This window comes from Salminus brasiliensis, chromosome 24, assembly GCF_030463535.1.
Source record: "Salminus brasiliensis chromosome 24, fSalBra1.hap2, whole genome shotgun sequence".
NCBI classification, from domain to species: Eukaryota; Metazoa; Chordata; class Actinopteri; order Characiformes; family Bryconidae; genus Salminus; species Salminus brasiliensis.
The window spans coordinates 24,074,360-24,100,032 of NC_132901.1; the positions used below are offsets into that span (position 1 = coordinate 24,074,360).

Consider the following 25,673-nt stretch of genomic DNA (forward strand, 5'->3'; position numbering starts at 1 on the left):
AGCGTTAAATATCATCTCTAAACATTTCGGGTGAACTGTCTCCATCAAGACTTTTCCCAAAAGCATCAGGTCCCACCGAGATTTGAACTCGGATCGCTGGATTCAGAGTCCAGAGTGCTAACCATTACACCATGGAACCAGTACAACCACAACGTTCATGCTTCTCGTCCACAGAGGCTACACGTTAAGATAAAGCACACTAGTTCAGACTCTTAATGTAATATCTACACATCCCGTGTGTGAACTGCTACACCACAGGACACTCAAATATTAAACAATTGTATTATTGTAGGATAATCAACTTATTTACATTTAAGGCATTTAGCAGAAGCTCTTATCCAGAGCGACTTACAAAAGTGATTTGGTATTAACTCAGAAATAACCTTAACGAAATAACGAAAGTTTTTTGTTCGTTTGTTCGTTTTTTGTTTGAACGTTTGAGATAAAGAGAAAAAAACATTGATTTCTTTTTGGATTTAAAAACAACATTAGGCTCAACATTATTTACAAATTTGGTTTGAATTTTTTTTTTTATAAATATAAACGTTTCCTAAAATTTGGAATGACGTGAGATTTACCTGTAAAGCAGAGACACAGAGAGGCGGGCTACTATCGTGGTCTACTGTGGCCCAAGTAGAGAACTTGTGATCAGTACCCCAAAAAAGAATCTCAGGATGTCGACCCTTCACGGTTGTACACTTTTCCATTCTTAGACGCGTCAAAAACGCAACCATAAAATTCCTGTGAGCCGAAATAGCTCAGTTGGGAGAGCGTTAGACTGAAGATCTAAAGGTCCCTGGTTCGATCCCGGGTTTCGGCAGAAGGGGTGGTCTTTTGTACCTAAGATAATCCTTTATTAGTCCCGCAGTGGGGAAATTCTCTGTAATAGAAAATAATAAAATAATTAACTCGGTGCAGACACATTGTAAATGACCTATATTAAGAGATTTCACTCTTTTCACTTGCTTTCAATGTTTGTATATTTACTGTAATGAACTGTGACTGCAGTGGAGTACAATACACAAGACCTTTATGGAGCCAGTTCAGGATCCATCAAGACTTGCCCAAGACTTTTCCACACTATTTCAAGCGTTAAATATCATCTCTAAACATTTCGGGTGAACTGTCTCCATCAAGACTTTTCCCAAAAGCATCAGGTCCCACCGAGATTTGAACTCGGATCGCTGGATTCAGAGTCCAGAGTGCTAACCATTACACCATGAAACCAGTACAACCACAACGTTCATGCTTCTCGTCCACAGAGGCTACACGTTAAGATAAAGCACACTAGTTCAGACTCTTAATGTAATATCTACACATCCCGTGTGTGAACTGCTACACCACAGGACACTCAAATATTAAACAATTGTATTATTGTAGGATAATCAACTTATTTACATTTACATTTAAGGCATTTAGCAGAAGCTCTTATCCAGAGCGACTTACAAAAGTCATTTGCTCTTAACTCAGAAATAACCTCAACTAGTTTGAATAGACTCGAAATTTAAAGATCCTCTAATCTTAGACTCTACTAAACACAAGTCAATAAGGTGACCACTCTACTATTGGCCCAAGTGCTCTCAGAAAAAAAGGGTCTTCAGTCTGGTTTGAAGACAGCGAGCGACTCTGCTGTTCGGACACCCAGGGGAAGTTCATTCCACCACTTGTCTTACATGGATTTTGAGGGATGGCGGGTCGAGCCGAGCGGTACTTGAAGCTGGGAGGGCTCTCCGTGCGGATCGGCTTTTGACCATCGCCATCAAATACGGAGGGGCTGGTCCGTTCTTGATGGAAACGTGATTAAAATATCAGAACATATTCAAATAAATATTTTGTCCACAAAAAGAAACAAAAATACAACCTAATTATCTACATTCACTAACCAAAACGAAGAGTAATAGCAAAATAAACAGCCCATCTGTATCAGCAGTGAGTTAAGGCATCATGTTTATTACTGCTTTAGGACGGGCCCTTATTTATTTATTTATTTATTTTGCATTATTAGAAAAAGTATATATATATATATATATATATATATATATATATATATATATATATATATATATATATACGAAAGTTTTTTGTTCGTTTGTTCGTTTTTTGTTTGAACGTTTCAGATAATGGGGGAAAAAAAACATTGATTTCTTTTTGGTTTTAAAAACAACATTAGGCTCAACATTATTTACAAATTTGGCTTGAAATTTTTTTTTATACATATAAATATTTCCTAAAATGTGGAATGACGTGAGATTTACCTGTAAAGCAGAGACACAGAGAGGCGGGCTACTACCGTGGTCTACTGTGGCCCAAGTAGAGAACTTGTGATCACTACCCCAAAAAAGAATCTCAGGATGTCTACCCTTCACGGTTGTACACTTTTCCATTCTTAGACGCGTCAAAAACGCAACCATTGAACTCCTGCAAGCCGAAATAGCTCATTTGGGAGAGCGTTAGACTGAAGATCTAAAGGTCCCTGGTTCGATCCCGGGTTTCGGCAGAAGGGGTGTAGTTTTGTACCCATGCCTTCTACCCATTACATTAAAGCATTACTCACCATCACATATTTTTATGTCTATACTAGATACCTTGTGCTCACTGCCCCCCAAAATATGCTGTTTTGGGGTGAAAGACAGTCTTGTTGACTAAGCAGAAAATCCTCTACAACAACTGAAAGTGAAACACAAGAAATCACACCACCTTAAAAAGGTTTCCGCAGGTCCCACCGAGATTTGAAATCGGATCGCTGGATTCAGAGTCCAGAGTGCTAACCATTACACCATGGAACCAGTACACCCACAACGTTCATGCTTCTCGTCCACAGAGGCTACACGTTAAGATAAAGCACACTAGTTCAGACTCTTAATGTAATATCTACACATCCCGTGTGTGAACTGCTACACCACAGGACACTCAAATATTAAACAATTGTATTATTGTAGGATAATCAACTTATTTACATTTAAGGCATTTAGCAGAAGCTCTTATCCAGAGCGACTTACAAAAGTCATTTGGTATTAACTCAGAAATAACCTTAACGAAATAACGAAAGTTTTTTGTTCGTTTGTTCGTTTTTTGTTTGAACGTTTGAGATAAAGAGAAAAAAACATTGATTTCTTTTTGGATTTAAAAACAACATTAGGCTCAACATTATTTACAAATTTGGTTTGAATTTTTTTTTATATAAATATAAACGTTTCCTAAAATTTGGAATGACGTGAGATTTACCTGTAAAGCAGAGACACAGAGAGGCGGGCTACTATCGTGGTCTACTGTGGCCCAAGTAGAGAACTTGTGATCAGTACCCCAAAAAAGAATCTCAGGATGTCGACCCTTCACGGTTGTACACTTTTCCATTCTTAGACGCCTCAAAAACGCAACCATAAAATTCCTGCTAGCCGAAATAGCTCAGTTGGGAGAGCGTTAGACTGAAGATCTAAAGGTCCCTGGTTCGATCCCGGGTTTCGGCAGAAGGGGTGGTCTTTTGTACCTAAGATAGTCCTTTATTAGTCCCGCAGTGGGGAAATTCTCTGTAATAGAAAATAATAAAATAATTAACTCGGTGCAGACACATTGTAAATGACCTATATTAAGAGGTTTCACTCTTTTCACTTACTTTCAATAATTGTATATTTACTGTAATGAACTGTGACTGCAGTGGAGTACAATACACAAGACCTTTATGGAGCCAGTTCAGGATCTATCAAGACTTGCCCAAGACTTTTCCACACTATTTCAAGCGTTAAATATAATCTCTAAACATTTCGGGTGAACTGTCTCCATCAAGACTTTTCCCAAAAGTACCAAGTCCCACCGAGATTTGAACTCGGATCGCTGGATTCAGAGTCCAGAGTGCTAACCATTACACCATGGAACCAGTACACCCACAACGGTCATGCTTCTCGTCCACAGAGGCTACACGTTAAGATAAAGCACACTAGTTCAGACTCTTAATGTAATATCTACACATCCCGTGTGTGAACTGCTACACCACAGGACACTCAAATATTAAACAATTGTATTATTGTAGGATAATCAAATTATTTACATTTAAGGCATTTAGCAGAAGCTCTTATCCAGAGCGACTTACAAAAGTCATTTGGTATTAACTCAGAAATAACCTTAACGAAATAACGAAAGTTTTTTGTTCGTTTGTTCATTTTTTGTTTGAACGTTTGAGATAAAGAGAAAAAAACATTGATTTCTTTTTGGATTTAAAAACAACATTAGGCTCAACATTATTTACAAATTTGGTTTGAATTTTTTTTTTTATAAATATAAACGTTTCCTAAAATTTGGAATGACGTGAGATTTACCTGTAAAGCAGAGACACAGAGAGGCGGGCTACTATCGTGGTCTACTGTGGCCCAAGTAGAGAACTTGTGATCAGTACCCCAAAAAAGAATCTCAGGATGTCGAACCTTCACGGTTGTACACTTTTCCATTCTTAGACGCGTCAAAAACGCAACCATAAAACTCCTGCGAGCCGAAATAGCTCAGTTGGGAGAGCGTTAGACTGAAGATCTAAAGGTCCCTGGTTCGATCCCGGGTTTCGGCAGAAGGGGTGGTCTTTTGTACCTAAGATAGTCCTTTATTAGTCCCGCAGTGGGGAAATTCTCTGTAATAGAAAATAATAAAATAATTAACTCGGTGCAGACACATTGTAAATGACCTATATTAAGAGATTTCACTCTTTTCACTTGCTTTCAATGTTTGTATATTTACTGTAATGAACTGTGACTGCAGTGGAGTACAATACACAAGACCTTTATGGAGCCAGTTCAGGATCCATCAAGACTTGCCCAAGACTTTTCCACACTATTTCAAGCGTTAAATATCATCTCTAAACATTTCGGGTGAACTGTCTCCATCAAGACTTTTCCCAAAAGCATCAGGTCCCACCGAGATTTGAACTCGGATCGCTGGATTCAGAGTCCAGAGTGCTAACCATTACACCATGGAACCAGTACAACCACAACGTTCATGCTTCTCGTCCACAGAGGCTACACGTTAAGATAAAGCACACTAGTTCAGACTCTTAATGTAATATCTACACATCCCGTGTGTGAACTGCTACACCACAGGACACTCAAATATTAAACAATTGTATTATTGTAGGATAATCAACTTATTTACATTTAAGGCATTTAGCAGAAGCTCTTATCCAGAGCGACTTACAAAAGTCATTTGGTATTAACTCAGAAATAACCTTAACGAAATAACGAAAGTTTTTTGTTCGTTTGTTCGTTTTTTGTTTGAACGTTTGAGATAAAGAGAAAAAAACATTGATTTCTTTTTGGATTTAAAAACAACATTAGGCTCAACATTATTTACAAATTTGGTTTGAATTTTTTTTTTTATAAATATAAACGTTTCCTAAAATTTGGAATGACGTGAGATTTACCTGTAAAGCAGAGACACAGAGAGGCGGGCTACTATCGTGGTCTACTGTGGCCCAAGTAGAGAACTTGTGATCAGTACCCCAAAAAAGAATCTCAGGATGTCGACCCTTCACGGTTGTACACTTTTCCATTCTTAGACGCGTCAAAAACGCAACCATAAAATTCCTGCGAGCCGAAATAGCTCAGTTGGGAGAGCGTTAGACTGAAGATCTAAAGGTCCCTGGTTCGATCCCGGGTTTCGGCAGAAGGGGTGGTCTTTTGTACCTAAGATAATCCTTTATTAGTCCCGCAGTGGGGAAATTCTCTGTAATAGAAAATAATAAAATAATTAACTCGGTGCAGACACATTGTAAATGACCTATATTAAGAGATTTCACTCTTTTCACTTGCTTTCAATGTTTGTATATTTACTGTAATGAACTGTGACTGCAGTGGAGTACAATACACAAGACCTTTATGGAGCCAGTTCAGGATCCATCAAGACTTGCCCAAGACTTTTCCACACTATTTCAAGCGTTAAATATCATCTCTAAACATTTCGGGTGAACTGTCTCCATCAAGACTTTTCCCAAAAGCATCAGGTCCCACCGAGATTTGAACTCGGATCGCTGGATTCAGAGTCCAGAGTGCTAACCATTACACCATGAAACCAGTACAACCACAACGTTCATGCTTCTCGTCCACAGAGGCTACACGTTAAGATAAAGCACACTAGTTCAGACTCTTAATGTAATATCTACACATCCCGTGTGTGAACTGCTACACCACAGGACACTCAAATATTAAACAATTGTATTATTGTAGGATAATCAACTTATTTACATTTACATTTAAGGCATTTAGCAGAAGCTCTTATCCAGAGCGACTTACAAAAGTCATTTGCTCTTAACTCAGAAATAACCTCAACTAGTTTGAATAGACTCGAAATTTAAAGATCCTCTAATCTTAGACTCTACTAAACACAAGTCAATAAGGTGACCACTCTACTATTGGCCCAAGTGCTCTCAGAAAAGAAGGGTCTTCAGTCTGGTTTGAAGACAGCGAGCGACTCTGCTGTTCGGACACCCAGGGGAAGTTCATTCCACCACTTGTCTTACATGGATTTTGAGGGATGGCGGGTCGAGCCGAGCGGTACTTGAAGCTGGGAGGGCTCTCCGTGCGGATCGGCTTTTGACCATCGCCATCAAATACGGAGGGGCTGGTCCGTTCTTGATGGAAACGTGATTAAAATATCAGAACATATTCAAATAAATATTTTGTCCACAAAAAGAAACAAAAATACAACCTAATTATCTACATTCACTAACCAAAACGAAGAGTAATAGCAAAATAAACAGCCCATCTGTATCAGCAGTGAGTTAAGGCATCATGTTTATTACTGCTTTAGGACGGGCCCTTATTTATTTATTTATTTATTTTGCATTATTAGAAAAAGTATATATATATATATATATATATATATATATACGAAAGTTTTTTGTTCGTTTGTTCGTTTTTTGTTTGAACGTTTCAGATAAAGGGGGAAAAAAAACATTGATTTCTTTTTGGTTTTAAAAACAACATTAGGCTCAACATTATTTACAAATTTGGCTTGGAAATTTTTTTTATACATATAAATATTTCCTAAAATGTGGAATGACGTGAGATTTACCTGTAAAGCAGAGACACAGAGAGGCGGGCTACTACCGTGGTCTACTGTGGCCCAAGTAGAGAACTTGTGATCACTACCCCAAAAAAGCATCTCAGGATGTCTACCCTTCACGGTTGTACACTTTTCCATTCTTAGACGCGTCAAAAACGCAACCATTGAACTCCTGCAAGCCGAAATAGCTCAGTTGGGAGAGCGTTAGACTGAAGATCTAAAGGTCCCTGGTTCGATCCCGGGTTTCGGCAGAAGGGGTGTAGTTTTGTACCCATGCCTTCTACCCATTACATTAAAGCATTACTCACCATCACATATTTTTATGTCTATACTAGATACCTTGTGCTCACTGCCCCCCAAAATATGCTGTTTTGGGGTGAAAGACAGTCTTGTTGACTAAGCAGAAAATCCTCTACAACAACTGAAAGTGAAACACAAGAAATCACACCACCTTAAAAAGGTTTCCGCAGGTCCCACCGAGATTTGAAATCGGATCGCTGGATTCAGAGTCCAGAGTGCTAACCATTACACTATGGAACCGCTGTGTCCAGCAGCATCGCCTCCAAGGTAATAGAAAATAATAAAATAATTAACTCGGTGCAGACACATTGTAAATGACCTGTATTAAGAGGTTTCACTCTTTTCACTTACTTTCAATAATTGTATATTTACTGTAATGAACTGTGACTGCAGTGGAGTACAATACACAAGACCTTTATGGAGCCAGTTCAGGATCTATCAAGACTTGCCCAAGACTTTTCCACACTATTTCAAGCGTTAAATATAATCTCTAAACATTTCGGGTGAACTGTCTCCATCAAGACTTTTCCCAAAAGCACCAGGTCCCACCGAGATTTGAACTCGGATCGCTGGATTCAGAGTCCAGAGTGCTAACCATTACACCATGGAACCAGTACACCCACAACGGTCATGCTTCTCGTCCACAGAGGCTACACGTTAAGATAAAGCACACTAGTTCAGACTCTTAATGTAATATCTACACATCCCGTGTGTGAACTGCTACACCACAGGACACTCAAATATTAAACAATTGTATTATTGTAGGATAATCAACTTATTTACATTTAAGGCATTTAGCAGAAGCTCTTATCCAGAGCGACTTACAAAAGTGATTTGGTATTAAATCAGAAATAACCTTAACGAAATAACGAAAGTTTTTTGTTCGTTTGTTCGTTTTTTGTTTGAACGTTTGAGATAAAGAGAAAAAAACATTGATTTCTTTTTGGATTTAAAAACAACATTAGGCTCAACATTATTTACAAATTTGGTTTGAATTTTTTTTTTTATAAATATAAACGTTTCCTAAAATTTGGAATGACGTGAGATTTACCTGTAAAGCAGAGACACAGAGAGGCGGGCTACTATCGTGGTCTACTGTGGCCCAAGTAGAGAACTTGTGATCACTACCCCAAAAAAGCATCTCAGGATGTCTACCCTTCACGGTTGTACACTTTTCCATTCTTAGACGCGTCAAAAACGCAACCATTGAACTCCTGCAAGCCGAAATAGCTCAGTTGGGAGAGCGTTAGACTGAAGATCTAAAGGTCCCTGGTTCGATCCCGGGTTTCGGCAGAAAGGGTGGTCTTTTGTACCTAAGATAGTCCTTTATTAGTCCCGCAGTGGGGAAATTCTCTGTAATAGAAAATAATAAAATAATTAACTCGGTGCAGACACATTGTAAATGACCTATATTAAGAGATTTCACTCTTTTCACTTGCTTTCAATGTTTGTATATTTACTGTAATGAACTGTGACTGCAGTGGAGTACAATACACAAGACCTTTATGGAGCCAGTTCAGGATCCATCAAGACTTGCCCAAGACTTTTCCACACTATTTCAAGCGTTAAATATCATCTCTAAACATTTCGGGTGAACTGTCTCCATCAAGACTTTTCCCAAAAGCATCAGGTCCCACCGAGATTTGAACTCGGATCGCTGGATTCAGAGTACAGAGTGCTAACCATTACACCATGGAACCAGTACACCCACAACGTTCATGCTTCTCGTCCACAGAGGCTACACGTTAAGATAAAGCACACTAGTTCAGACTCTTAATGTAATATCTACACATCCCGTGTGTGAACTGCTACACCACAGGACACTCAAATATTAAACAATTGTATTATTGTAGGATAATCAACTTATTTACATTTACATTTAAGGCATTTAGCAGAAGCTCTTATCCAGAGCGACTTACAAAAGTCATTTGCTCTTAACTCAGAAATAACCTCAACTAGTTTGAATAGACTCGAAATTTAAAGATCCTCTAATCTTAGACTCTACTAAACACAAGTCAATAAGGTGACCACTCTACTATTGGCCCAAGTGCTCTCAGAAAAGAAGGGTCTTCAGTCTGGTTTGAAGACAGCGAGCGACTCTGCTGTTCGGACACCCAGGGGAAGTTCATTCCACCACTTGTCTTACATGGATTTTGAGGGATGGCGGGTCGAGCCGAGCGGTACTTGAAGCTGGGAGGGCTCTCCGTGCGGATCGGCTTTTGACCATCGCCATCAAATACGGAGGGGCTGGTCCGTTCTTGATGGAAACGTGATTAAAATATCAGAACATATTCAAATAAATATTTTGTCCACAAAAAGAAACAAAAATACAACCTAATTATCTACATTCACTAACCAAAACGAAGAGTAATAGCTAAATATACAGCCCATCTGTATCAGCAGTGAGTTAAGGCATCATGTTTATTACTGCTTTAGGACGGGCCCTTATTTATTTATTTATTTATTTTGCATTATTAGAAAAAGTATATATATATATATATATATATATATATATATATATATATATATATATATATATATATATATATATACGAAAGTTTTTTGTTCGTTTGTTCGTTTTTTGTTTGAACGTTTCAGATAATGGGGGAAAAAAAACATTGATTTCTTTTTGGTTTTAAAAACAACATTAGGCTCAACATTATTTACAAATTTGGCTTGAAATTTTTTTTTATACATATAAATATTTCCTAAAATGTGGAATGACGTGAGATTTACCTGTAAAGCAGAGACACAGAGAGGCGGGCTACTACCGTGGTCTACTGTGGCCCAAGTAGAGAACTTGTGATCACTACCCCAAAAAAGAATCTCAGGATGTCTACCCTTCACGGTTGTACACTTTTCCATTCTTAGACGCGTCAAAAACGCAACCATTGAACTCCTGCAAGCCGAAATAGCTCAGTTGGGAGAGCGTTAGACTGAAGATCTAAAGGTCCCTGGTTCGATACCGGGTTTCGGCAGAAGGGGTGTAGTTTTGTACCCATGCCTTCTACCCATTACATTAAAGCATTACTCACCATCACATATTTTTATGTCTATACTAGATACCTTGTGCTCACTGCCCCCCAAAATATGCTGTTTTGGGGTGAAAGACAGTCTTGTTGACTAAGCAGAAAATCCTCTACAACAACTGAAAGTGAAACACAAGAAATCACACCACCTTAAAAAGGTTTCCGCAGGTCCCACCGAGATTTGAAATCGGATCGCTGGATTCAGAGTCCAGAGTGCTAACCATTACACTATGGAACCGGTGTGTCCAGCAGCATCGCCTCCAAGGTAATAGAAAATAATAAAATAATTAACTCGGTGCAGACACATTGTAAATGACCTATATTAAGAGGTTTCACTCTTTTCACTTACTTTCAATAATTGTATATTTACTGTAATGAACTGTGACTGCAGTGGAGTACAATAGAAAAGACCTTTATGGAGCCAGTTCAGGATCTATCAAGCCTTGCCCAAGACTTTTCCACACTATTTCAAGCGTTAAATATAATCTCTAAACATTTCGGGTGAACTGTCTCCATCAAGACTTTTCCCAAAAGCACCAGGTCCCACCGAGATTTGAACTCGGATCGCTGGATTCAGAGTCCAGAGTGCTAACCATTACACCATGGAACCAGTACACCCACAACGGTCATGCTTCTCGTCCACAGAGGCTACACGTTAAGATAAAGCACACTAGTTCAGACTCTTAATGTAATATCTACACATCCCGTGTGTGAACTGCTACACCACAGGACACTCAAATATTAAACAATTGTATTATTGTAGGATAATCAACTTATTTACATTTAAGGCATTTAGCAGAAGCTCTTATCCAGAGCGACTTACAAAAGTCATTTGGTATTAACTCAGAAATAACCTTAACGAAATAACGAAAGTTTTTTATTCGTTTGTTCGTTTTTTGTTTGAACGTTTGAGATAAAGAGAAAAAAACATTGATTTCTTTTTGGATTTAAAAACAACATTAGGCTCAACATTATTTACAAATTTGGTTAGAATTTTTTTTTTTATAAATATAAATATTTCCTAAAATTTGGAATGACGTGAGATTTACCTGTAAAGCAGAGACACAGAGAGGCGGGCTACTATCGTGGTCTACTGTGGCCCAAGTAGAGAACTTATGATCAGTACCCCAAAAAAGAATCTCAGGATGTCGACCCTTCACGGTTGTACACTTTTCCATTCTTAGACGCGTCAAAAACGCAACCATAAAATTCCTGCGAGCCGAAATAGCTCAGTTGGGAGAGCGTTAGACTGAAGATCTAAAGGTCCCTGGTTCGATCCCGGGTTTCAGCAGAAAGGGTGGTCTTTTGTACCTAAGATAGTCCTTTATTAGTCCCGCAGTGGGGAAATTCTCTGTAATAGAAAATAATAAAATAATTAACTCGGTGCAGACACATTGTAAATGACCTATATTAAGAGATTTCACTCTTTTCACTTGCTTTCAATGTTTGTATATTTACTGTAATGAACTGTGACTGCAGTGGAGTACAATACACAAGACCTTTATGGAGCCAGTTCAGGATCCATCAAGACTTGCCCAAGACTTTTCCACACTATTTCAAGCGTTAAATATCATCTCTAAACATTTCGGGTGAACTGTCTCCATCAAGACTTTTCCCAAAAGCATCAGGTCCCACCGAGATTTGAACTCGGATCGCTGGATTCAGAGTCCAGAGTGCTAATCATTACACCATGGAACCAGTACACCCACAACGTTCATGCTTCTCGTCCACAGAGGCTACACGTTAAGATAAAGCACACTAGTTCAGACTCTTAATGTAATATCTACACATCCCGTGTGTGAACTGCTACACCACAGGACACTCAAATATTAAACAATTGTATTATTGTAGGATAATCAACTTATTTACATTTACATTTAAGGCATTTAGCAGAAGCTCTTATCCAGAGCGACTTACAAAAGTCATTTGCTCTTAACTCAGAAATAACCTCAACTAGTTTGAATAGACTCGAAATTTAAAGATCCTCTAATCTTAGACTCTACTAAACACAAGTCAATAAGGTGACCACTCTACTATTGGCCCAAGTGCTCTCAGAAAAGAAGGGTCTTCAGTCTGGTTTGAAGACAGCGAGCGACTCTGCTGTTCGGACACCCAGGGGAAGTTCATTCCACCACTTGTCTTACATGGATTTTGAGGGATGGCGGGTCGAGCCGAGCGGTACTTGAAGCTGGGAGGGCTCTCCGTGCGGATCGGCTTTTGACCATCGCCATCAAATACGGAGGGGCTGGTCCGTTCTTGATGGAAACGTGATTAAAATATCAGAACATATTCAAATAAATATTTTGTCCACAAAAAGAAACAAAAATACAACCTAATTATCTACATTCACTAACCAAAACGAAGAGTAATAGCTAAATATACAGCCCATCTGTATCAGCAGTGAGTTAAGGCATCATGTTTATTACTGCTTTAGGACGGGCCCTTATTTATTTATTTATTTATTTTGCATTATTAGAAAAAGTATATATATATATATATATATATATATATATATATATATATACGAAAGTTTTTTGTTCGTTTGTTCGTTTTTTGTTTGAACGTTTCAGATAAAGGGGGAAAAAAAACATTGATTTCTTTTTGGTTTTAAAAACAACATTAGGCTCAACATTTTTTAGAAATTTGGCTTGAAAATTTTTTTTATACATATAAATATTTCCTAAAATGTGGAATGACGTTAGATTTACCTGTAAAGCAGAGACACAGAGAGGCGGGCTACTACCGTGGTCTACTGTGGCCCAAGTAGAGAACTTGTGATCACTACCCCAAAAAAGCCATTGAACTCCTGCAAGCCGAAATAGCTCAGTTGGGAGAGCGTTAGACTGAAGATCTAAAGGTCCCTGGTTCGATCCCGGGTTTCGGCAGAAGGGGTGTAGTTTTGTACCCATGCCTTCTACCCATTCCATTAAAGCATTACTCACCATCACATATTTTTATGTCTATACTAGATACCTTGTGCTCACTGCCCCCCAAAATATGCTGTTTTGGGGTGAAAGACAGTCTTGTTGACTAAGCAGAAAATCCTCTACAACAACTGAAAGTGAAACACAAGAAATCACACCACCTTAAAAAAGGTTTCCGCAGGTCCCACCGAGATTTGAAATCGGATCGCTGGATTCAGAGTCCAGAGTGCTAACCATTACACTATGGAACCGCTGTGTCCAGCAGCATCGCCTCCAAGGTAATAGAAAATAATAAAATAATTAACTCGGTGCAGACACATTGTAAATGACCTGTATTAAGAGGTTTCACTCTTTTCACTTACTTTCAATAATTGTATATTTACTGTAATGAACTGTGACTGCAGTGGAGTACAATACACAAGACCTTTATGGAGCCAGTTCAGGATCTATCAAGACTTGCCCAAGACTTTTCCACACTATTTCAAGCGTTAAATATAATCTCTAAACATTTCGGGTGAACTGTCTCCATCAAGACTTTTCCCAAAAGCACCAGGTCCCACCGAGATTTGAACTCGGATCGCTGGATTCAGAGTCCAGAGTGCTAACCATTACACCATGGAACCAGTACACCCACAACGTTCATGCTTCTCGTCCACAGAGGCTACACGTTAAGATAAAGCACACTAGTTCAGACTCTTAATGTAATATCTACACATCCCGTGTGTGAACTGCTACACCACAGGACACTCAAATATTAAACAATTGTATTATTGTAGGATAATCAACTTATTTACATTTAAGGCATTTAGCAGAAGCTCTTATCCAGAGCGACTTACAAAAGTGATTTGGTATTAACTCAGAAATAACCTTAACGAAATAACGAAAGTTTTTTGTTCGTTTGTTCGTTTTTTGTTTGAACGTTTGAGATAAAGAGAAAAAAACATTGATTTCTTTTTGGATTTAAAAACAACATTAGGCTCAACATTATTTACAAATTTGGTTTGAATTTTTTTTTTTATAAATATAAACGTTTCCTAAAATTTGGAATGACGTGAGATTTACCTGTAAAGCAGAGACACAGAGAGGCGGGCTACTATCGTGGTCTACTGTGGCCCAAGTAGAGAACTTGTGATCACTACCCCAAAAAAGCATCTCAGGATGTCTACCCTTCACGGTTGTACACTTTTCCATTCTTAGACGCGTCAAAAACGCAACCATTGAACTCCTGCAAGCCGAAATAGCTCAGTTGGGAGAGCGTTAGACTGAAGATCTAAAGGTCCCTGGTTCGATCCCGGGTTTCGGCAGAAGGGGTGCAGTTTTTTACCCATGCCTTCTACCCATTACATTAAAGCATTACTCACCATCACATATTTTTATGTCTATAGTAGATACCTTGTGCTCACTGCCCCCCAAAATATGCTGTTTTGGGGTGAAAGACAGTCTTGTTGACTAAGCAGAAAATCCTCTACAACAACTGAAAGTGAAACACAAGAAATCACACCACCTTAAAAAGGTTTCCACAGGTCCCACCGAGATTTGAAATCGGGTCGCTGGATTCAGAGTCCAGAGTGCTAACCATTACACTATGGAACCGCTGTGTCCAGCAGCATCGCCTCCAAGGTAATAGAAAATAATAAAATAATTAACTCGGTGCAGACACATTGTAAATGACCTATATAAAGAGGTTTCACTCTTTTCACTTACTTTCAATAATTGTATATTTACTGTAATGAACTGTGACTGCAGTGGAGTACAATACACAAGACCTTTATGGAGCCAGTTCAGGATCTATCAAGACTTGCCCAAGACTTTTCCACACTATTTCAAGCGTTACCCCTACACCTATCTCTAAACATTTCGGGTGAACTGTCTCCATCAAGACTTTTCCCAAAAGCACCAGGTCCCACCGAGATTTGAACTCGGATCGCTGGATTCAGAGTCCAGAGTGCTAACCATTACACCATGGAACCAGTACACCCACAACGGTCATGCTTCTCGTCCACAGAGGCTACACGTTAAGATAAAGCACACTAGTTCAGACTCTTAATGTAATATCTACACATCCCGTGTGTGAACTGCTACACCACAGGACACTCAAATATTAAACAATTGTATTATTGTAGGATAATCAACTTATTTACATTTACATTTAAGGCATTTAGCAGAAGCTCTTATCCAGAGCGACTTACAAAAGTCATTTGCTCTTAACTCAGAAATAACCTCAACTAGTTTGAATAGACTCGAAATTTAAAGATCCTCTAATCTTAGACTCTACTAAACACAAGTCAATAAGGTGACCACTCTACTATTGGCCCAAGTGCTCTCAGAAAAGAAGGGTCTTCAGTCTGGTTTGAAGACAGCGAGCGACTCTGCTGTTCGGACACCCAGGGGAAGTTCATTCCACCACTTGTCTTACATGGATTTTGAGGGATGGCGGGTCGAGCCGAGCGGTACTTGAAGCTGGGAGGGCTCTCCGTGCGGATCGGCTTTTGACCATCGCCATCAAATACGGAGGGGCTGGTCCGTTCTTGATGGAAACGTGATTAAAATGTCAGAACATATTCAAATAAATATTTTGTCCACAAAAAGAAACAAAAATACAACCTAATTATCTACATTCACTAACCAAAACGAAGAGTAATAGCAAAATAAACAGCCCATCTGTATCAGCAGTGAGTTAAGGCATCATGTTTATTACTGCTTTAGGACGGGCCCTTATTTATTTATTTATTTATTTTGCATTATTAGAAAAAGTATATATATATATATATATATATATATATATATATATATATACGAAAGTTTTTTGTTCGTTTGTTCGTTTTTTGTTTGAACATTTCAGATAAAGGGGGGAAAAAAACATTGATTTCTTTTTGGTTTTAAAAACAACATTAGGCTCAACATTATTTACAAATTTGGCTTGAAAATTTTTTTTATACATATAAATATTTCCTAAAATGTGAAATGACGTGAGATTTACCTGTAAAGCAGAGACACAGAGAGGCGGGCTACTACCGTGGTCTACTGTGGCCCAAGTAGAGAACTTGTGATCACTACCCCAAAAAAGCATCTCAGGATGTCTACCCTTCACGGTTGTACACTTTTCCATTCTTAGACGCGTCAAAAACGCAACCATTGAACTCCTGCAAGCCGAAATAGCTCAGTTGGGAGAGCGTTAGACTGAAGATCTAAAGGTCCCTGGTTCGATCCCGGGTTTCGGCAGAAGGGGTGTAGTTTTTTACCCATGCCTTCTACCCATTACATTAAAGCATTACTCACCATCACATATTTTTATGTCTATACTAGATACCTTGTGCTCACTGCCCCCCAAAATATGCTGTTTTGGGGTGAAAGAAAGTCTTGTTGACTAAGCAGAAAATCCTCTACAACAACTGAAAGTGAAACACAAGAAATCACACCACCTTAAAAAGGTTTCCACAGGTCCCACCGAGATTTGAAATCGGATCGCTGGATTCAGAGTCCAGAGTGCTAACCATTACACTGTGGAACCGCTGTGTCCAGCAGCATCGCCTCCAAGGTAATAGAAAATAATAAAATAATTAACTCGGTGCAGACACATTGTAAATGACCTGTATTAAGAGGTTTCACTCTTTTCACTTACTTTCAATAATTGTATATTTACTGTAATGAACATTGACTGCAGTGGAGTACAATACACAAGACCTTTATGGAGCCAGTTCAGGATCTATCAAGACTTGCCCAAGACTTTTCCACACTATTTCAAGCGTTACCCCTACACCTATCTCTAAACATTTCGGGTGAACTGTCTCCATCAAGACTTTTCCCGAAAGCATCAGGTCACACCGAGATTTGAACTCGGATCGCTGGATTCAGAGTCCAGAGTGCTTACCATTACACCATGGAACCAGTACAACCACAGCGTTCATGCTTCTCGTCTACAGACGCTACACATGAAGACACACTAGTTCACACCCTTAATGTAATATCTACACATCCCGTGTGTGAACTGCTACACCACAGGACACTCCAATATTTAAGGCATTTAGCAGAAGCTCTTATCCAGAGCGACTTACAAAAGTCATTTGCTCTTAACTCAGAAATAACCTCAACTAGTTTGAATAGACTCGAAATTTAAAGATCCTCTAATCTTAGACTCTACTAAACACAAGTCAATAAGGTGACCACTCTACTATTGGCCCAAGTGCTCTCAGAAGAGGAGAGTCTTCAGTCTGGTTTGAAGACAGAGAGCGATTCTGCTGTTCGGACACCCAGGGGAAGTTCATTCCACCACTTGTCTTACATGGATTTTGAGGGATGGCGGGTCGAGCCGAGCGGTAATTGAAGCTGGGAGGGCTCTCCGTGCGGATCGGCTTTTGACCATCGCCATCAAGTACGGAGGGGCTTGTCCGTTCTTGATGGAAACGTGTTTAAAATATCAGAATATATTCAAAGAAATATTTTGTCCACAAAAAGAAACAAAAATACAACCTAATTGTCTACATTCACTAACCAAAACGATGAGTAATAGCTAAATATACAGCCCATCTGTATCAGCAGTGAGTTAAGGCATCATATTTATTACTGCTTTAGAACGGGCCCTTATTTTTTTTTTTTTAATTATTAGAAAAGTATATATATATATATATATATATATATATATATATATATATATATATATATATATACGAAAGTTTTTTGTTCATTTGTTCGTTTTTTGTTTGAACGTTTCAGATAAAGGGGAAAAAAACATTGATATCTTTTTGGATTTAAAAACAACATTAGGCTCAACATTATTTACAAATTTGGCTTGAAAAACAATGTTATAAATATAAATGTTTCCTAAAATGTGGAATAACGTGAGATTTACCTGTAAAGCAGAGACACAGAGAGGCGGGCTACTATCGTGGTCTACTGTGGCCCAAGTAGAGAACTTGTGATCACTACACCGAAATACATCGCAAAAAACGCAACGATTGAGCTCCTGCAAGTCGAAATATCTCATTTGGGAGAGCGTTAGACTGAAGATCTATAGGTCCCTGGTTCGATCCCGGGTTTCGGCAGAAGGGGTGTAGTTTTGTACCCATGCCTTCTACCCATTACATTAAAGCATTACTCACCATCACATATTTTTATGTCTATACTAGATACCTTGTGCTCACTGCCCCCCAAAATATGCTGTTTTGGGGTGAAAGACAGTCTTGTTCACTAAGCAGAAAATCCTCTACAACAACTGAAAGTGAAACACAAGAAATCACACCACCTTAAAAAGGTTTCCGCAGGTCCCACCGAGATTTGAAATCGGATCGCTGGATTCAGAGTCCAGAGTGCTAACCATTACACCACGGAACCAGTACAACCGCAACGTTCATGCTTCTCGTCCACGGACGCTACACGTGAAGACACAGCACACTAGTTCAGACTCTTAATGTAATATCTACACATCCCGTGTGTGAACTGCTACACCACAGGACACTCCAATATTAAACAATTGTATTATTGTAGGATAATCAACTTATTTACATTTACATTTAAGGCATTTAGCAGAAGCTCTTATCCAGAGCGACTTACAAAAGTCATTTGCTCTTAACTCAGAAGTAACCTCAACTAGTTTGAATAGACTCGAAATTTAAAGATCCTCTAATCTTAGACTCTACTAAACACAAGTCAATAAGGTGACCACTCTACTATTGGCCCAAGTGCTCTCAGAAGAGGAGGGTCTTCAGTCTGGTTTGAAGACAGCGAGCGACTCTGCTGTTCGGACACCCAGGGGAAGTTCATTCCACCACTTGTCTTACATGGATTTTGAGGGATGGCGGGTGGAGCCGAGCGGTGCTTGAAGCTGGGAGGGCTCTCCGTGCGGATCGGCTTTTGACCATCGCCATCAAATACGGAGGGGCTGGTCCGTTCTTGATGGAAACGTGATTAAAATATCAGAACATATTCAAATAAATATTTTGTCCACAAAAAGAAACAAAAATACAACCTAATTATCTACATTCACTAACCAAAACGAAGAGTAATAGCTAAATATACAGCCCATCTGTATCAGCAGTGAGTTAAGGCATCATGTTTATTCCTGCTTTAGTATGGGCCCTTATTTATTTTATTTATTTTTGCATTATTAGAAAAGTATATATATATATATATATATATATATATATATATATATATATATATATATATATATATATATACGAAAGTTTTTTGTTCGTTTGTTCGTTTTTTGTTTGAACGTTTCAGATAAAGGGGAAAAAAACATTGATATCTTTTTGGATTTAAAAACAACATTACACTCAACATTATTTACAAATTTGGCTTGAAATTTTTTTTTTATAAATATAAACGTTTCCTAAAATGTGGAATGCCCTGAGATTTACCTGTAAAGCAGAGACACAGAGAGGCGGGCTACTACCGTGGTCTACTGTGGCCCAAGTAGAGAACTTGTGATCAATACCCCAAAAAAGCATCTCAGGATGTCTACCCTTCACGGTTGTACACTTTTCCATTCTTAGACGCATCAAAAACGCAACCATTGAACTCCTACAAGCCAAAATAGCTCAGTTAGGAGAGCGTTAGACTGAAAATCTAAAGGTCCCTGGCTCGATCCCGGGTTTCGGCAGAAGGGGTGTAGTTTTGTACCCATGCCTTCTACCCATTACATTAAAGCATTACTCACCATCGCATATTTTTATGTCTATACTAGATAAATTGTGCTCACTGCCCCCCAAAATATGCTGTTTTGGGGTGAAAGACAGTCTTGTTCACTAAGCAGAATATCCTCTACAACAACTGAAAGTGAAACACAAGAAATCACACCACCTTAAAAAGGTTTCCGCAGGTCCCACCGAGATTTGAACTCGGATCGCTGGATTCAGAGTCCAGAGTGCTAACCATTACACCATGGAACCGCTGTGTCCAGCAGCGTCGCCTCCAAGGTAATAGAAAATAATAAAATAATTAACTCGGTGCAGACACATTGTAAATGACCTATATTAAGAGGTTTCACTCTTTTCACTTACTTTCAATAATTGTATATTTACTGTAATGAACTGTGACTGCAGTGGAGTACAATACACAAGACCTTTATGGAGCCAGTTCAGGATCCATCAAGACTTGCCCAAGACTTTTCCACACTATTTCAAGCGTTAAATATAATCTCTAAACATTTCGGGTGAAAAGTCTCCGTCAAGACTTTTCCCAAAAGCATTCAGGTCCCACCGAGATTTGAACTCGGATCGCTGGATTCAGAGTCCAGAGTGCTAACCATTACACCATGGAACCAGTACAAGCACAACGTCCATGCTTCTCGTCCACGGACGCTACACGTGAAGACACACTAGTTCAGACTCTTAATGTAATATCTACACATCCCGTGTGTGAACTGCTACACCACAGGACACTCCAATATTAAACAATTGCATTATTGTAGGATAATCAACTTATTTACATTTACATTTAAAGCATTTAGCAGAAGCTCTTATCCAGAGCGACTTACAAAAGTCATTTGCTCTTAACTCAGAAATAACCTCAACTAGTTTGAATAGAATCGAAATTTAAAGATCCTCTAATCTTAGACTCTACTAAACACAAGTCAATAAGGTGACCACTCTACTATTGGCCCAAGTGCTCTCAGAAGAGGAGGGTCTTCAGTCTGGTTTGAAGACAGTTCATTCCACCACTTGTCTTACATGGATTTTGAGGGATGGCGGGTCGAGCCGAGCGGTGCTTGAAGCTGGAAGGGCTCTCCGTGCGGATCGGCTTTTGACCATCGCCATCAAGTACGGAGGGGCTGGTCCGTTCTTGATGGAAACGTGTTTAAAATATCAGAATATATTCAAATAAATATTTTGTCCACAAAAAGAAACAAAAATACAACCTAATTATCTACATTCACTAACCAAAACGAAGAGTAATAGCTAAATATACAGCCCATCTGTATCAGCAGTGAGTCAAGGCATCATGTTTATTACTGCTTTAGTACGGGCCCTTATTTATTTATTTTTGCATTATTAGAAAAGTATATATGTATATATATATATATATATATACGAAAGTTTTTTGTTCGTTTGTTCGTTTTTTGTTTGAACGTTTCAGATAAAGGGGGAAAAAAACATTGATATCTTTTTGGATTTAAAAACAACATTAGGCTCAACATTATTTACAAATTTGGCTTGAAAAGTTTTTTTTATAAATATAAACGTATCCTAAAATGTGGAATGACTTGAGATTTACCTGTAAAGCAGAGACACAGAGAGGCGGGCTACTACCGTGGTCTACTATGGCCCAAGTAGAGAACTTGTGATCACTACCCCAAAAAAGCATCTCAGGATGTCGACCCTTCACGGTTGTACACTTTTCCATTCTTAGACGCGTCAAAAACGCAACCATTGAACTCCTGCGAGCCGAAATAGCTCCGTTGGGAGAGCGTTAGACTGAAGATCTAAAGGTCCCTGGTTCGATCCCGGGTTTCGGCAGAAGGGGTGTAGTTTTGTACCCATGCCTTCTACCCATCACATTAAAGCATTATTTTATATCTATACTAGATACCTTGTGCTCACTGCCCCCCAAAATAATTAACTCGGTGCAGACACATTGTAAATGACCTATATTAAGAGGTTTCACTCTTTTCACTTACTTTCAATGTTTGTATATTTACTGTAATGAACTGTGACTGCAGTGGAGTACAATACACAAGACCTTTATGGAGCCAGTTCAGGATCCATCAAGACTTGCCCAAGACTTTTCCACACTATTTCAAGCGTTAAATATAATCTCTAAACATTTCGGGCGAACAGTCTCCGTCAAGACTTTTCCCAAAAGCATTCAGGTCCCACCGAGATTTGAACTCGGATCGCTGGATTCAGAGTCCAGAGCGCTAACCATTACACCATGGAACCATTACACCCACAACATTCATGCTTCTCGTCCACAGAGGCTACACGTTAAGATACAGCACACTAGTTCAGACTCTTAATGTAATATCTACACATCCCGTGTGTGAACTGCTACACCACAGGACACTCCAATATTAAACAATTGTATTATTGTAGGATAATCAACTTATTTACATTTACATTTAAGGCATTTAGCAGAAGCTCTTATCCAGAGCGACTTACAAAAGTCATTTGCTCTTAACTCAGAAATAACCTTAACGAAATAACGAACGTTTTTTGTTCGTTTGTTCGTTTTTTGTTTGAACGTTTCAGATAAAGGGGAAAAAAAACATTGATTTCTTTTTGGTTTTAAAAACAACATTAGGCTCAACATTATTTACAAATTTGCCTTGAAAAAAAATGTTATAAATATAAATGTTTCCTAAAATGTGGAATGACGTGAGATTTACCTGTAAAGCAGAGACACAGAGAGGCGGGCTACTACCGTGGTCTACTGTGGCCCAAGTAGAGAACTTGTGATCACTACCCCAAAAAAGTAACTCAGGATGTCGACCCTTCACGGTTGTACACTTTTCCATTCTTAGACGCGTCAAAAACGCAACCATTAAGCTCCTGTAAGCCGAAATAGCTCAGTTGGGAGAGCGTTAGACTGAAGATCTAAAGGTCCCTGTTTCGATCCCCGGTTTCGGCGGAAGGTGTACTGTATTGTACCTAAGATTGGCCTTTATTAGTCCCGCAGTGGGGAAATTCTCTGTAATAGAAAATAATAAAATAATTAACTCGGTGCAGACACATTGTAAATGACCTATATTAAGAGATTTCACTCTATTCACTTGCTTTCAATGTTTGTACATTTACTGTAATGAACTGTGACTGCAGTGGAGTACAATACACAAGACCTTTATGGAGCCAGTTCAGGATCCATCAAGACTTGCCCAAGACTTTTCCACACTATTTCAAGCGTTAAATATCATCTCTAAACATTTCGGGTGAACTGTCTCCATCAAGACTTTTCCCAAAAGCACCAGGTCCCACCGAGATTTGAACTCGGATCGCTGGATTCAGAGTTCAGAGTGCTAACCATTACACCATGGAACCAGTACAACCACAAAGTTCCTGCTTCTCGTCCACAGAGGCTACACGTTAAGACACAGCACACTAGTTCAGACTCTTAATGTAATATCTACACATCCCGTGTGTGAACTGCTACACCACAGGACACTCCAATATTAAACAATTGTATTATTGTAGGATAATCAACTTATTTACATTTACATTTAAGGCATTTAGCAGAAGCTCTTATCCAGAGCGACTTACAAAAGTCATTTGCTCTTAACTCAGAAATAACCTCAACTAGTTTGAATAGACTCGAAATTTAAAGATCCTCTAATCTTAGACTCTACTAAACACAAGTCAATAAGGTGACCACTCTACTATTGGCCCAAGTGCTCTCAGAATTGGAGGGTCTTCAGTCTGGTTTGAAGACAGCGAGCGACTCTGCTGTTCGGACACCCAGGGGAAGTTCATTCCACCACTTGTCTTACATGGATTTTGAGGGATGGCGGGTCGAGCCGAGCGGTACTTGAAGCTGGGAGGGCTCTCCGTGCGGATCGGCTTTTGACCATTGCCATCAAATACGGAGGGGCTGGTCCGTTCTTGATGGAAACGTGATTACAATATCAGAACATATTCAAATAAATATTTTGTCCACAAAAAGAAACAAAAATACAACCTAATTATCTACATTCACTAACCAAAACGAAGAGTAATAGCTAAATATACAGCCCATCTGTATCAGCAGTGAGTTAAGGCATCATGTTTATTAGAGCGACTTACAAAAGTAATTTGCTCTTAACTCAGAAATATATATTTTATACTTTATTAGTCCCTTCTCACTTGCTTTCAATGTTTGTATATTTACTGTAATGAACTGTGACTGCAGTGGAGTACAATACACAAGACCTTTATGGAGCCAGTTCAGGATCCATCAAGACTTGCCCAAGACTTTTCCACACTATTTCAAGCGTTAAATATCATCTCTAAACATTTCGGGTGAACTGTCTCCATCAAGACTTTTCCCAAAAGCATCAGGTCCCACCGAGATTTGAACTCGGATCGCTGGATTCAGAGTCCAGAGTGCTCACCATTACACCATGGAACCAGTACAACCACAAGGTTCATGCTTCTCGTCCACGGACGCTACACGTGAAGACTAGTTCAAGATTTTCATGCAATATCTACACATCCCGTGTGCGAACTGCTGCTTATCCAGAGGGACTTACAAAAGTAATTTGCTATTAACTCAGAAATAACCCAGCTAGTTTAAATAGGCTAAAATTTAAAGATCCTTCTAATCTTAGACTCTACTAAACACAAGTCAATAAGGTGACCACTCTACTATATAGTGCTATTTCAAGCGTTTAATATAATGTTTAAATATTTCGGGTGAGCTGTCTCCATCAAGCCTTTTCCCAAAAGCATCAGGTCCAGCACACTAGTTCAGACTCTTAATGTAAGATCTACACATCCCGTGTGTGAACTGTGTGAATCTTCAGGCAGGTGAGAGACCTTCACCTGTTCATCAAACATACGGAGAAAAGCCGACTCTTCTTCTAAACAACAATCTACAGCCACAGTGACAGTGTTTCGTCAGGAGAGGGCAACATTCACTGCTTTACCAAAGTTTGATCAGATCCTGACACAGCGTGGATTGAAAGGTGGAGGAGTGAGTGGAACCTCCCTTTAAGGACCACTTTTTTTGTGGCTCAGTTTGCCACAATAAGTCATAATCAGTGCGCTTCTTCTGAAGAAGACTCAACAAGTACAATCAGCATATATATTTTTTTTTTGATCGGTCAGTTTTATTCAGATCCTATGAGGAGTGTGTCTCAAAACGTCTGTAGACAAAGAAGTAAGTCAGAAATACGTCAGCATTGTAATAAGTGAGAAACAAGTGAGCAATACTTTATTTAGTTGGGTGTAGCTGCAAGGCATGGGTACAAAATTCTGCACCCCTTCTGCCGAAACCCGGGATCGAACCAGGGACCTTTAGATCTTCAGTCTAACGCTCTCCCAACTGAGCTATTTCGTCGAGTGGGAGTTTGCTGGTTTGCGTTGTTGACGCGTCTATCAATGAAAATGTGAACAATGGTTAGGGGTCGACATCCTGAGATCCTGCCGAGTTCAATTCACCTCCGTGGCTCGGAGCCAGGGTCATGGTTGAGAAGTTAATGTGCCTAAGACACTGAACTAGTGCTTTCTCTCGTTTTGACCAGGGTTGTATTTTTTTGCTTTTTCACATGTACTTTCGTAACCCGCATTTTTTGCTGAGACAAAAAATGTTTTAAACTGATTGTGATTCTAACTCGTATTTTAACAGTATTTTTGTCCATTTCAATGGACCCCACAACACGATAAGCGTAAAATGCCATAAAAAGAAAAATAAGGCTGAGTTTTTCCTAAACATCTGGAACTGGATGTCTACTTGTGTTAGAGTCTGTGTA

General features: G+C 39.0%; 30 non-coding genes across 30 annotated transcripts; 12 read left to right on the forward strand and 18 right to left on the reverse strand.

Moving 5' to 3' along the window:
* Window positions 1–67: 67 nt before the first annotated feature.
* On the reverse strand, window positions 68–139 carry trnaq-cug (transfer RNA glutamine (anticodon CUG)). Its single transcript has one exon. It is a non-coding gene; the product is annotated as a tRNA-Gln (tRNA).
* A 608-nt stretch (window positions 140–747) lies between these two features.
* Window positions 748–820, forward strand: trnaf-gaa (transfer RNA phenylalanine (anticodon GAA)). The gene has a single exon. It is a non-coding gene; the product is annotated as a tRNA-Phe (tRNA).
* Window positions 821–1,155: 335 nt separating this feature from the next.
* Window positions 1,156–1,227, reverse strand: trnaq-cug (transfer RNA glutamine (anticodon CUG)). Its single transcript has one exon. It is a non-coding gene; the product is annotated as a tRNA-Gln (tRNA).
* A 1,197-nt stretch (window positions 1,228–2,424) lies between these two features.
* On the forward strand, window positions 2,425–2,497 carry trnaf-gaa (transfer RNA phenylalanine (anticodon GAA)). The gene has a single exon. It is a non-coding gene; the product is annotated as a tRNA-Phe (tRNA).
* Window positions 2,498–2,714: 217 nt separating this feature from the next.
* Window positions 2,715–2,786, reverse strand: trnaq-cug (transfer RNA glutamine (anticodon CUG)). Its single transcript has one exon. It is a non-coding gene; the product is annotated as a tRNA-Gln (tRNA).
* A 608-nt stretch (window positions 2,787–3,394) lies between these two features.
* Window positions 3,395–3,467, forward strand: trnaf-gaa (transfer RNA phenylalanine (anticodon GAA)). Its single transcript has one exon. It is a non-coding gene; the product is annotated as a tRNA-Phe (tRNA).
* A 335-nt stretch (window positions 3,468–3,802) lies between these two features.
* On the reverse strand, window positions 3,803–3,874 carry trnaq-cug (transfer RNA glutamine (anticodon CUG)). The gene has a single exon. It is a non-coding gene; the product is annotated as a tRNA-Gln (tRNA).
* Window positions 3,875–4,482: 608 nt separating this feature from the next.
* On the forward strand, window positions 4,483–4,555 carry trnaf-gaa (transfer RNA phenylalanine (anticodon GAA)). Its single transcript has one exon. It is a non-coding gene; the product is annotated as a tRNA-Phe (tRNA).
* A 335-nt stretch (window positions 4,556–4,890) lies between these two features.
* Window positions 4,891–4,962, reverse strand: trnaq-cug (transfer RNA glutamine (anticodon CUG)). The gene has a single exon. It is a non-coding gene; the product is annotated as a tRNA-Gln (tRNA).
* A 608-nt stretch (window positions 4,963–5,570) lies between these two features.
* On the forward strand, window positions 5,571–5,643 carry trnaf-gaa (transfer RNA phenylalanine (anticodon GAA)). The gene has a single exon. It is a non-coding gene; the product is annotated as a tRNA-Phe (tRNA).
* Window positions 5,644–5,978: 335 nt separating this feature from the next.
* Window positions 5,979–6,050, reverse strand: trnaq-cug (transfer RNA glutamine (anticodon CUG)). The gene has a single exon. It is a non-coding gene; the product is annotated as a tRNA-Gln (tRNA).
* A 1,169-nt stretch (window positions 6,051–7,219) lies between these two features.
* On the forward strand, window positions 7,220–7,292 carry trnaf-gaa (transfer RNA phenylalanine (anticodon GAA)). Its single transcript has one exon. It is a non-coding gene; the product is annotated as a tRNA-Phe (tRNA).
* A 589-nt stretch (window positions 7,293–7,881) lies between these two features.
* Window positions 7,882–7,953, reverse strand: trnaq-cug (transfer RNA glutamine (anticodon CUG)). The gene has a single exon. It is a non-coding gene; the product is annotated as a tRNA-Gln (tRNA).
* Window positions 7,954–8,561: 608 nt separating this feature from the next.
* Window positions 8,562–8,634, forward strand: trnaf-gaa (transfer RNA phenylalanine (anticodon GAA)). The gene has a single exon. It is a non-coding gene; the product is annotated as a tRNA-Phe (tRNA).
* A 1,612-nt stretch (window positions 8,635–10,246) lies between these two features.
* Window positions 10,247–10,319, forward strand: trnaf-gaa (transfer RNA phenylalanine (anticodon GAA)). Its single transcript has one exon. It is a non-coding gene; the product is annotated as a tRNA-Phe (tRNA).
* Window positions 10,320–10,908: 589 nt separating this feature from the next.
* trnaq-cug (transfer RNA glutamine (anticodon CUG)) lies at window positions 10,909–10,980 on the reverse strand. Its single transcript has one exon. It is a non-coding gene; the product is annotated as a tRNA-Gln (tRNA).
* Window positions 10,981–11,588: 608 nt separating this feature from the next.
* Window positions 11,589–11,661, forward strand: trnaf-gaa (transfer RNA phenylalanine (anticodon GAA)). Its single transcript has one exon. It is a non-coding gene; the product is annotated as a tRNA-Phe (tRNA).
* Window positions 11,662–11,996: 335 nt separating this feature from the next.
* Window positions 11,997–12,068, reverse strand: trnaq-cug (transfer RNA glutamine (anticodon CUG)). The gene has a single exon. It is a non-coding gene; the product is annotated as a tRNA-Gln (tRNA).
* Window positions 12,069–13,182: 1,114 nt separating this feature from the next.
* Window positions 13,183–13,255, forward strand: trnaf-gaa (transfer RNA phenylalanine (anticodon GAA)). The gene has a single exon. It is a non-coding gene; the product is annotated as a tRNA-Phe (tRNA).
* A 590-nt stretch (window positions 13,256–13,845) lies between these two features.
* Window positions 13,846–13,917, reverse strand: trnaq-cug (transfer RNA glutamine (anticodon CUG)). The gene has a single exon. It is a non-coding gene; the product is annotated as a tRNA-Gln (tRNA).
* A 608-nt stretch (window positions 13,918–14,525) lies between these two features.
* trnaf-gaa (transfer RNA phenylalanine (anticodon GAA)) lies at window positions 14,526–14,598 on the forward strand. Its single transcript has one exon. It is a non-coding gene; the product is annotated as a tRNA-Phe (tRNA).
* Window positions 14,599–14,815: 217 nt separating this feature from the next.
* trnaq-cug (transfer RNA glutamine (anticodon CUG)) lies at window positions 14,816–14,887 on the reverse strand. Its single transcript has one exon. It is a non-coding gene; the product is annotated as a tRNA-Gln (tRNA).
* A 305-nt stretch (window positions 14,888–15,192) lies between these two features.
* trnaq-cug (transfer RNA glutamine (anticodon CUG)) lies at window positions 15,193–15,264 on the reverse strand. Its single transcript has one exon. It is a non-coding gene; the product is annotated as a tRNA-Gln (tRNA).
* Window positions 15,265–16,443: 1,179 nt separating this feature from the next.
* trnaf-gaa (transfer RNA phenylalanine (anticodon GAA)) lies at window positions 16,444–16,516 on the forward strand. Its single transcript has one exon. It is a non-coding gene; the product is annotated as a tRNA-Phe (tRNA).
* A 594-nt stretch (window positions 16,517–17,110) lies between these two features.
* Window positions 17,111–17,182, reverse strand: trnaq-cug (transfer RNA glutamine (anticodon CUG)). The gene has a single exon. It is a non-coding gene; the product is annotated as a tRNA-Gln (tRNA).
* A 2,930-nt stretch (window positions 17,183–20,112) lies between these two features.
* On the reverse strand, window positions 20,113–20,184 carry trnaq-cug (transfer RNA glutamine (anticodon CUG)). The gene has a single exon. It is a non-coding gene; the product is annotated as a tRNA-Gln (tRNA).
* Window positions 20,185–20,485: 301 nt separating this feature from the next.
* On the reverse strand, window positions 20,486–20,557 carry trnaq-cug (transfer RNA glutamine (anticodon CUG)). Its single transcript has one exon. It is a non-coding gene; the product is annotated as a tRNA-Gln (tRNA).
* Window positions 20,558–22,101: 1,544 nt separating this feature from the next.
* On the reverse strand, window positions 22,102–22,173 carry trnaq-cug (transfer RNA glutamine (anticodon CUG)). The gene has a single exon. It is a non-coding gene; the product is annotated as a tRNA-Gln (tRNA).
* Window positions 22,174–23,196: 1,023 nt separating this feature from the next.
* trnaq-cug (transfer RNA glutamine (anticodon CUG)) lies at window positions 23,197–23,268 on the reverse strand. Its single transcript has one exon. It is a non-coding gene; the product is annotated as a tRNA-Gln (tRNA).
* A 991-nt stretch (window positions 23,269–24,259) lies between these two features.
* trnaq-cug (transfer RNA glutamine (anticodon CUG)) lies at window positions 24,260–24,331 on the reverse strand. Its single transcript has one exon. It is a non-coding gene; the product is annotated as a tRNA-Gln (tRNA).
* Window positions 24,332–25,673: the final 1,342 nt, after the last annotated feature.